This window comes from Temnothorax nylanderi, unplaced genomic scaffold (assembly GCF_030848795.1).
Source record: "Temnothorax nylanderi isolate EJ_2023f unplaced genomic scaffold, tnyl_v1.0 TNYL_tig0271_pilon, whole genome shotgun sequence".
Lineage (NCBI taxonomy): Eukaryota > Metazoa > Arthropoda > Insecta > Hymenoptera > Formicidae > Temnothorax > Temnothorax nylanderi.
In genome coordinates, this window is record NW_027249333.1 from 210386 (window position 1) to 221878 (window position 11493).

Genomic DNA, 11493 nt, shown 5'->3' on the forward strand with positions numbered 1-11493 from the left:
GTAGATTCATCAATTATGAGACTGAATTTAGAATCACCCACGTCATCTTTTAAGTCTTCAAAAAAGAACGGTGCAATAATATTTTTTATGATCCCCAAACATTTAGTTCTACGCATATGTAGATTTTCTGCAGCTTTACCTTGAAAACATTTTTTGCAGGCATTAATTAAATGGTCACAGATGTTGATGGAAGTATGCTGCGCTATGAACAGACTAAATGTAGCTTCCGTCTGTTTTGACAAAAACAAATCTGCATCCTTTTGGAACGGTATTTTTGGCTGAGGGTTTGGACCTATTATTAACAATTTATTTTTCTTGTGTTTTTTTGAACTTCGGTGATTTTTCAAATTTGCATATCAATTTGATACAATGTGATTGCACATTGTGCATTTTCCAACCGTTCCTGTAGTACTTTTCACAGCAATGAGCCAATCTTTAAGAAGCGGATCTTTAAGCCACGCACGACGAAACTTTTGTTCGTATTGTTTAGGAGGCATTTTATCCTTTAACCTGTCAAAGAATTTACTGTTAGAACGTCAGCTAATACAACTTATTTCTTATGCCTAACTTATAAGCGCCCGATTGCATCAACATCGTATAACTTTAACTTACTTACTCGAATCTTCGTTTTTTTCTAAGATGAAGGACAGTCAGATTGACGACGATACAATTAATACAGAGTTTAGTACGCACTGGAATCTTACATTTGCTTCCCTCTTTTATCTTATTGTTAGCAAAACTAAATTGTATTCTGTGCTTCGAGTCTGACATTTCTGTCATAAATCGGGCCTAAAACAGCAAAACCGTTGCAAAACCTAATACCGCCAACGTAAATCACAAATACTACACCTTTTAAACGCCGAGCGGGCGAAGCGGGAGAGCGAGGCGCGGCCTTAAAACGGAGATAGAGAGGTGAGGGGATACTCACACAAAAAAGAAGCCACTCAGCTCCTCTTTTGTTTTGAATATTCCCTCTATAGGCCATCGCACACAAAATGCATAGCTTAGCATAAGCGTAGCATAAGACCGCTGACCGCTGGACCAATGAGCATCTTATGTAAATCAATAAGTAGACCAATCAGAAAGTAGCTGCTGGCGATTGCAATTCACGATTTCCGTTCTGATTGGTCAAAAGACGTAAACGCAATCGCCCAATCGCTAGTGTGATATGGGCATTATCTCGTTTTGACGGGGGCAGGTCGGTAAATGGACGGCGGCGCAACCGCATTTGCCGACCTTGGAGGCTGTACGATTCTACTAGAAAATCTACTAAAAATAAATTATTATTACTAAAAAATCTACTAACCATCAGATGCAATTTTTACCTACTAGATGCATATCCAATTCTACTAGATCTAGTGGAAATTCTACTGACTTGGCAACACTGGCAACGTTACTAGCGCATACGCTTGCAAACAGTTACTAGGCGGTAACGCACTGCCATCTAGCATTTATTTATGGAACCGCACGAGTAACTTATTAATGCAATAGATGGCTGTAGCCATCTCTCAATGTTACCGATACCTTTCCGTATCTCTAACAAACTCTGCAGTCTGGATCTTCATACAAGTCGTTTGTTGTTCGTATAATTTTATACGATTATTTGATTGCTTTATTACCGTTAATAAATGATTTTTTTGAGCTGTCAGAGTATAGAAACGACTCTTCAGATCCTCGTATTCAGTATGATCATATGCTGGCAGTTTTTTTGCGTGTAATTCTCTTATGTTGGATACTGTCGTTCTTATTCTGCAATGTGGGCAAGTCCTAAGGTCGTATAGCTATGTCAGAATGCAACTTAGCCCATATAACTGTCCACATTGTAGAGAACACAACCGGTGTGGACCCGAGCTGGTCCACTGTTGCATGCATATTGGACATAATGTCTGTGCTGCAAGAGATTTAATTTTTAGATATATTTCTGTATATTTATAAAATTTTATCTTTACGCTATAACTATTTTATTACGATACGTCTTATAAGTTAGCGGAACAAAGTGAGCAGAATCAATTCTAAATAATATTTTATTTAAATAATATGTTGCTCATTTGTTGCTAAACCAAAAAGGTCGGAAAACCTTTTGTTCCGCTAAGTTATAATGTCGTTACGTGTCTAATTATATAAACAAACAGACATTAGAGAGAGACATTAACCCTAGAACTCACACGCCATTTTTTTTTACCTTTTAACTCATTACTGGGGTCAATATCGACGCTTTTTTTTTTATTGTAAAACCGGTCCTACAAAGATAAAGGGCCTTAATAGTACATGAATTTCTTTGTTTTTTAATAAAGAAGAGAATGGTATGCGATAAATTTAATTTTACTCAAGTTTAGTTAGTGAAAAATCGATTTAAAGACCGAAAAATGCAGAAAATCAGCAAAAACCTCTTTTTAAACAAAAATTTGTATCTTTTTTTGTAATCAACCGAATTTCAAAATACAAACGGGGTTTTAAAGAGGACACATTAGACTATTGGAAAAAAATTGTCATCGCTATGTTCTGTTCAAAAAGTATATTTATTTGGGACTATAAAAATGAAGAAAGTCGCAAAGTTGAAATATGAAAAAAGTCGATGAAAAAAACCATAAAAAATTGTATTTTAAGTATTATTTTATTTTTATTTGATACAAAATAGTAAAAAATATGATATGGGTTTGTTTACGCACCAGCTCGCGCAAAAGCCAGGTCTAATGATTTGATGAGGGAACTAACTCGAAACTAAATAGTGGACTGTTCAGAGACTGTGTATTCGCAAAGAAATATATACCAATGAAAGAACATATATCGTTCAAATAAATAGAATACAATAACATAAGCTTTTTGTTATATAATGCAAAGAAAAAGTAATTAATTGTAAAGATCCCTTCCGTGATATTTTGTTACGTATCTGTCTATTTGTAACATTTGTTTCAAGAGAATGATTTTCGTGTTGTATAAAACTGAATTGAAGATGATACGTATCTCGAATTATCTGAATCTGATATCCTGCTGATTTCCAGGAAGCTAATAGTTTTACTTTTATCCAGAAAAGGATCTTAATTGTCAAACATGGATAATAAACACAATATATATTAAGAACACAGAAATAATATAAGAAATAAGACGAATAGACTTAATGTGCCAACTCAATTGGTCTCTGATATATAATCTTTTAGAAAACAACACTACTCAGTTTCCAAAACTCGTTGATCGATCAATAACCAAGAGACAATAATATGATAACTATTATTTCTCAATCTTAATGAACAATAGAATATATGCAATGTATAGCATTATTCATTAACACTGACACGTTAAGTCCGTTCTTTAAATAAGTAAATATCGCTCAAAATCATTATATCTTAATTTTACCTTAAAGTAATCGCTAATGAAACGCTAGCACGAATTTATATGAACTTATCTCTTATCGGCGTTATAAAGAAAACGCTCGTAAGAATATTAAAGAAACGCAAAAGACAGATTTGTACTCGACTCGTGTTAAACAATTAATGAAACGCTTGTTTACACAAAGAAAGATTGATTTGATTACACTCAAGTATGTAAGGATTAATATAACGTTGTTAATGAAAGTATTATTATTACATTTAATAAATCAAATAGAATATTAAAGGAACTTTATCGACGATCGCCATTTTACCAAAGAAATAGTTTAGAATTATAATTACTGAGCTCAGTATTTTCAACAAAGTCTAATGGATCCAGAAGATTTATCTCGTCGTCTTTGCAAGAAATGAATGATTCTCTCGTCGTGCTCTCGTATTATCTGGAACCAATGATCGGAAACGTGATATGACCATGCGGTCGATTCAGCACTAGATCGAAATCTAACGCACTCTCATGAACGATCATTGGTTAAAGAAAATAAATTGACTCGTTACCTGAGTACTGTCGACGACAGTGAATACAGTCTCATGATTTACGGCCTCGATCAAGTGAGAAAGGGCCTTCTCTCGAATGGAAATATTGGTCGTGTTACCAATCTCGCCAGAGCTTTCCAGAAATTTCCAGTGGAATCTGCGTCGTCGTTTACCGTCTCTTTCTCTCTCTTTCTGTTCCTCGTTCGGTAGAATGGTGAATTCTCGATATTGAATGTAATACAGCCTTTTAAAGGCGTACCGTCCTCGTCGTATAGATATTGATACTTCAATCTATAAGTCGTAATTATACGCAATTTACCAAGTGAAACGGTAACTCTTTATGACGCAATAGCTAACTCAACACACGATCCGTCGCGGAGGACGTACGAAACGAGAATGATCGCTCGCTGCGCTGCACGAACGGACACGCCCGCTCCCGCATGCGCATTGATACATTTTCTACCGGCCGCGTTGCCCGGGCTGCCACGCGGTCTGCGCCGCGCGCGCAGTGAAGCATCAGATTTGAATTGGTAGCGCTCGCTAGCATGGTCGCCATCTATACTCGCTTGCTTTTCGATCTATATCTGAATCTAATGTCGACGAATACACAATTTCTGTTCTTATTCTTCTTTATCTTTAAACAGGGTCTCAAATTATATCGCCCAGCCATTTTCTGCGAAATGTCAATCTTCTATAGGCAACGGGATTTTTACCGACTAACAAGGGAACGGTCGGAAGTGTCCCTACCCGATTTGGATGCGCTTTGGATATGTTGTTGAGCATCAAAAAACATTAGACACGTATTTTTTTTTGCGACGTATCGACGTTTATTGGTTGAAAAAACCCGATTTGGAACCTACCCGATTTGGATGCGCTTTGGATATGTTGTTGAGCATCAAAAAATATTAGACACGTATTTTTTTTTGCTGCGTATCTCGACGTTTAGGGGTTGAAACAACCCCTCAAAAATAACGGATTTTATAGTTTTTTGCGAATATCTTCGAAAATATAAGGCGTAACGACAAAAAATTTGTACGAAATGTTTATGGCTTTTTGTGCTCTTTACAATGGCGTAATCAGATTTTTCAAATTTGTCACATTTTTTAATTTAACCCCACCCCCACCTATTATTTTTGCCAAATATAACAATTTTTCCAACGCAAATTTAAGAGCGTCAAATGCCAAATACATCCATGTGTATTTTTATTATGATACCATTATTCGATTTTTGGCAAGACGAGATGATATGTGGTATAGGCGTCGCGCTGTAGGTAGGTGTTGCGTTATTTCTGTTCAGTTGCGCCGTACGCTTAAACATTTCCATTTCAACTCCGGGATGACCGAAAGCGCTGATGCAAAGGCCAGCGCAAGGCACTGACAGCGAGAGGTTAACGCTATTTCGAGAGTCCTAGACTAGCAACACGGAATGTCGACTCCGACAAATTGTAAGATCGGGCGGGCAGTCGCAAATCATAATTTGAACGAACACGTGCGTCACATTAACCGCTACAATAATATACTATCCCGGTTACGGCACAACAAAATCAACAACCAAATTCACGCATTTGAATATTATTTGCTCGTGTCATAATTCCGGAAAGCAAGCATTTCAGATCGTAAGTTTGAAGTGTAAAGAACTGTGTGTTGTACGCTGTTGTTTTGTGAACATGTAAGTGTATTTTTATTGTTAACTTTTATTGGTTTCTTACGCTTGTTACTTTTTCCTTTGATATTGAATATTTAATATAATTTTTTATTCAGCTCTTACTCAATTCTTTGCCAGTTTTGCCAGTGACTATATAATCTTTTGGGAGAGATGCACTTGGACACGGTACATTTGGACACGGTCATTTGAACACGATCAATCGGACACCGTTTATTTGGCCACGGTTCATTTGGACACCGTTCATTTGGACACGGTTTATTTGGACACCGTTCATTTAATCACGGTCATTTGGACACGATCAATTGGACACCGTTTATTTGGACACGGTTCATTTGGACACGGTTCATTTGGACACGGTTCATTTGGACACGGTTCATTTGGACACGGTTCATTTGGACACGGTTCATTTGGACACGGTTCATTTGGACACGGTTTATTTGGACACGGTTCATTTGAACACGGTTCATTTGGACACGGTTCATTTGGACACGGTTCATTTGGACACGGTTCATTTGGACACGGTTCATTTGGACACGGTTCATTTGGACACGGTTCATTTGGACACGGTTCATTTGGACACGGTTCATTTGGACACGGTTTGTTTGGACACCGTGTATTCGGACACAAGTCTAATCGGCATCCGCGGAAACGGGAGCCGGTCGCCACGCGTAGAGGTTAATCGGATCGATCTACACGGTAATCTAATCGATACTTGCATTCAACCGTACGGGGCCGTGGCTGAGATCGAGCCCTTAATATCGCGGCAGTACCGGAGTGGAGATCTTACAATTTGCTGCTCGCTGCTGCTCGGCGGCGTCGGGGCACTTTACAGGGGATGTCACCTCGGCTGCGGCTGGTTCGACAGTGAAGAGTGGCCGGTCCGGCGGGACCACGCTGGGCCCCCGCGCACGGGCCCCAAGCTCGCAGTTTTCCGCCCCACCGATTGGTCGTGCGTGCCGCCCTGACTTGCGGCGCCGCTCACGATGTCCGTCATTTTCCGCGGCCCATTCAAATGGGGTGTCATATCTGCGAGCCCATCGCCGTTTCCAGCCCGGCTGGCCAGTATGCCTATTCTGTAACTTCTTAACGACAATTTTACTAGCTAGGGATATCGATATGCAGACTTAACGACACTATAACGAAAAGTGGTATTCCGTAATACAGTGTAACGATAAATGTCGTTAAAGTTGTCGATAAAATATTGAACTTTGTCGTTAGATTATCGAGGGGTCTCGTACCCCTCGATAAGCAATAGCGACAACATAACTAGACATAGCGACCAATAACTTTGAGTGGCTCCGAGTAAAGTGTATAGAAAGTGTACGAGTAAATACAGTGTATTTTTTATATAATAAAAATATATCATTAAAGAAAGCTCGCAAGAAATAATATTACAGCAAAATTAAGTATGAAAATAATATGTATTACAAATGTCTTAATATCTAAAATTAATCAAATAAAAAATAATTTTAGGTTATATTTTACTTATAATCTTTACATGCAGTATAAATCATATATGTTTTTAATAAAAATTTTGTTAATTTTAAATTTTGATAAATTAATCTTTTTGTGTCTATATTTTGAAGGTACAATGGCTGAAGTATATTTAGCATGGAATGTATTACTCTTACAAGAAAGAGTTAGGAGACTTGAAAGAAAAGTAGAAAGAAGATTGATGCGCGATGTTCAAAATCCATTTCAACTTCCTCGACATGAATTTATTGCACAATTTAGACTTCCTCAAGATTTAGTCATGCAAATTGTTAATGCTTTGAGACAAGATTTATAAAAACAACGTATAACTGGCTTGTCTCCAGAACTCCAAGTGTTAGTAGCTATTGGTTTCTTTGCTCACGGCAGTTATCAAAGACCAGCTGAAGACCAATGTGAATAAGTTAGTAAGTCAGCCAACTGCTAGCCGTTGTATACGCAAAGTGATACGCACGATTGATAAATATACGTTTATTACGCCAATGGATAAAATTTCCTATGACGGCACAGGAAAAAGCTGCAGTACAGAATAAATTTGCACAAGCTGCACAGCCATTTCCTGGAGCTATTGGAACCATCGATTGTACATACATAAATATTCTTGCGCCGCATATTCATGAGGAATCATATGTCAATCATCATGGCAATCATTCCTTGAATGTTCAAGCAGTAAATATAATAATCATCAAAAGTTTTATACTTGTCTCATTTATTAATTTAGAGTTATGCAAACTATATAAACAATATACATAATATTAAACACACACACACACACACACACACACGCACACGCACACGCACACGCACACGCACACGCACACGCACACGCACACGCACACGCACACGCACACGCACACGCACACGCACACGCACACGCACACGCACACGCACACGCACACGCACACGCACACGCACACGCACACGCACACGCACACGCACACGCACACGCACACACGTATGTATGTATTACTATCTCTGTAATATTATATTATTAGATAATTCAAATATTTTTTCAGATAGTCGATCCAGATATGATTTAAATAGAAAACACACATAATTTATTATTTCTTTTTCTTTAATTATAGTGTTGTAACATATTTACGTTTTTTACGCTCACTTGGCCTGTTCTGTGTTGCATTTTTTGAAAACATAAAGAAAGTATTAATGTTTGGAATATGTAGTCAAGTTTAACTATGACAAACTTTAATTTTAATTTTATTTACTTTAACTTTTATTTACTTTAACTTTAATTTTGACGCACATTGATCCATGTAAGTTGAATTTGTAATCCGCTTTGTTTCTATTTTATATTACCGGCAATTTACGTTGTTTCAGCATTAACTTGATAAGGACCCAAAATAGAGGTCGAAACGTCGTTATAATTATTAAATTATTGCCAGTCAGGCCGACTAATAAAAAGTTTATATTATTTCATCACTGGCGAAAGATTATTTTTGAATTTAATTTTAAGCTAATATAATACCTTGTGACATACATGGATTATCTACTACATTTTGTTCGGTAACATTATAATCTATATTATATTCTCTTTCATTCCTACCTGTAAATAAATATATATATATATATATATATATATATATATATAACAATTTAAACTTAAATAGGAAACATACACATAAATTATTATTATTTTTTCTTTAATTATAGTGATGTAACATATTTTACGTTTTCTGCTTGTCCCGTTCTGTATTGTATTTTCTACGAATATAAAGAAAGTATTAATATTTGGAATATGTAGTAAAGTTTAACTATGAAATAAACTTTAATTTTAAATTTTGAGGTAAGAAATTACTGTTGAGCATAGCACCTTAGAGAAATTCGTAGAAACGCGAAAGTCAAATCGAGCACCTTTGTTATTTAACCTCAACTTATTTTAACGTTCTTAAACTCATTAGAAAGGATGTTTCAAAGACGAGATTTTATTGGCTGGATACTACAGCGATAGAGTTATATGAATCCGAGTATACTCGTTTCGGTAACGACGTCGGTACCGCATTTTGTATCGATACGGTATCGTTAGCCTAAGTTACAGAATAGCTTTATCGTTACAGTGTCGTCTGCGCAAGCGACAATCGTCGCTACATAACGATAGCGACATCGTCGTTAGAAAGTTAGAGAATAGGCATACAGGCCATGGCTGTGCCGCTCGGCCTCTCGGTACCGTCGGAGGAAATGTCTGGGTCGTCCACCCGCGCTGCAGTCGCGGTGGTGGACCCTCGGTTGTGCTGCGGCGGGGTCAGGATCGTGCCGTGCGAGACATTCCAATGCGCTTCCTCGGTGGTGGGCCCTGGTGGCTCGCCCGTCGGCCAACCACTCCGTCTAGCGTTCCCCATGTGCTCATCCGTCCCTCGCTGCGACATTAGTCGTTACATCTCTCCTTCATCGTCGATCCCACGCTACGGCACCACCTATTGTTCCTATGAAATCTAACTTAAAATATAATTAGCGCGATTGACCCTCCCCTACTCGTGTCGAGGCGCCATCCCCGACCTTTCCCTCGGCCGAGCTACCGTCTGGGCGGTGGACGCGACAATGTCACGTCACAAAAAGTAGAAATAACTTAATTTTCTTTAAAGTCATACCAAGATGTATAAGGATATTCCATTTAAACCTAGAATCTGTAATGCATCTATAAAATAAAAGAATATTATATATCTATATCTATAAATGTATTATATCTATAATGTTCACTTATTTTTTGGATACATTATGGATGGGAGCTTATCAGATCGGACTCCGCCCTGAGAGATTTTTCATTCTTACCGAACTGATTTCTCTGGAGGTCCTGTATTGTCAGTGTTATTGGTTTCATTTGTATACATTCTTTTCTGCCTTTCTTTCGGCAACTGAAGCAATTCTGTTGGTACAGATCCTGCCTTCAGTTTACGTTTTAGTTTTCGCACAATTCCTTTCGTCATTTGTTCCTTAAAACAATCCGATGAAAAATGTACTTCACATACTCTTTCTAAAAGTAATTTATATCAAAAATATAGCATTACAACATTTACGTAACGAGATATAGTACAGATTAAAACTGTAATTTCATTACATACCACATTTCATCTTACAATCTTTATCTTTCTGGCAAGGCTCCAATCACTTTATTCTTAACTCAGGATCCTTAGGAAATAAGTAAAATTTTACTTTTTTCATAAAAAGGACATTCGTCTGATTTTTTGCAATTTTTGACAAAGTAGCTTGGCATTTTGAATTTGCGCAATGTACTATTCATCTATCACTATCATTCACTGCTTATAATCACAATCTGTATCTGCCATATTGAATTCTGTGTGATTGGGGCACTTCTGATTGGTTAACTGCTTCCCTCTACTTTTGAACGACTGCGCATCCACTGGATTGCTTCACCTTGTATACTTCCACCATGGTTAAATGATTCTGAGAAAAACCTTTTTTTTATAGAAATCACTTAAATATTTTTGTTGGGTTCCTGTGTTATCGAAACAGAGATCATGAAAATCTTTTAAAGCAGAATAAATTTTAGCTCCTGCTCCATGTAATATGCTACATAACCGACTAATAGAAAAACCACTTTTTTTTCATCTAATAAATGATCCAATTGCTTTTTTGTCTTATCACCAAAACAAAAATCATGAAGTTGATCTAAGCAATGTGCTCTTCCACTCAATATATTACATAAATTAGCCGGTTTAAAACCTTTTTCAAGGAAGTCATTTAAGCAGTCCGTTTTTTCGTTTCCTTTAAAACAAGATTCGTGGAATTTTTTTAAAAGAGAAGCAGCACGAGTTCCAGAACAGCATAACGCATTGGATAAGTTCTTTGGTTCAAAACATTCCTGAAGAAAGTCAATTAAAAGCTGTTTTTTTCTTTTTTCTCATCAAAAAGGATATTATGCAATTCCAGAAAAGCCTGCCTAAAATTAACTCCTGCCTCACTTATACCAGATAAATTATGTGATCTAAATTCTGCTCTATAGAAATGATCTACAAGTTTTCTCTTACTAAGCCAAGATTATAGAATTCTAGAAAAGTATCTTTAGTCTTAGCTCCTGTTCCGTTCAAAATACTGGACATATTAGCTATGTCTACTTTATTGTCTTTTAGAACTTGTAAATAGTTTATTCCTTCTTCATTCTTAAACCAAAGGTTATATAAGCCTTCAAAAGCTGTTTTAGCATTAGCTCCTGCTCCGTTCAAAATACTGGACATATTAGCTATGTCTACTTTATTGTCTTTTAGAACTTGTAAATAGTTTATTCCTTCTTCATTCTTAAACCAAAGGTTATATAAGCCTTTGTTGGCGAATTATGGTTTCCGGGCGTAACTCCGGTTCAGTGATCGGCAAAAAAAATATTTTTTTATTTATTTTTTAAATGTCAAAGCAATTATTAATAAGCCAAAATACAATATTAAGTGCCAAAAAAAATAAAAATTTTTTTAAACTTATTTTTATTTACCTAACAATTTGTAAATAATT

General features: G+C 36.7%; 1 pseudogene; it reads left to right on the top strand.

Annotated features, from left to right (window-relative positions):
* Positions 1 to 5997: 5997 nt before the first annotated feature.
* Positions 5998 to 8454, top strand: LOC139780318 (putative nuclease HARBI1; annotated as a pseudogene).
* Positions 8455 to 11493: the final 3039 nt, after the last annotated feature.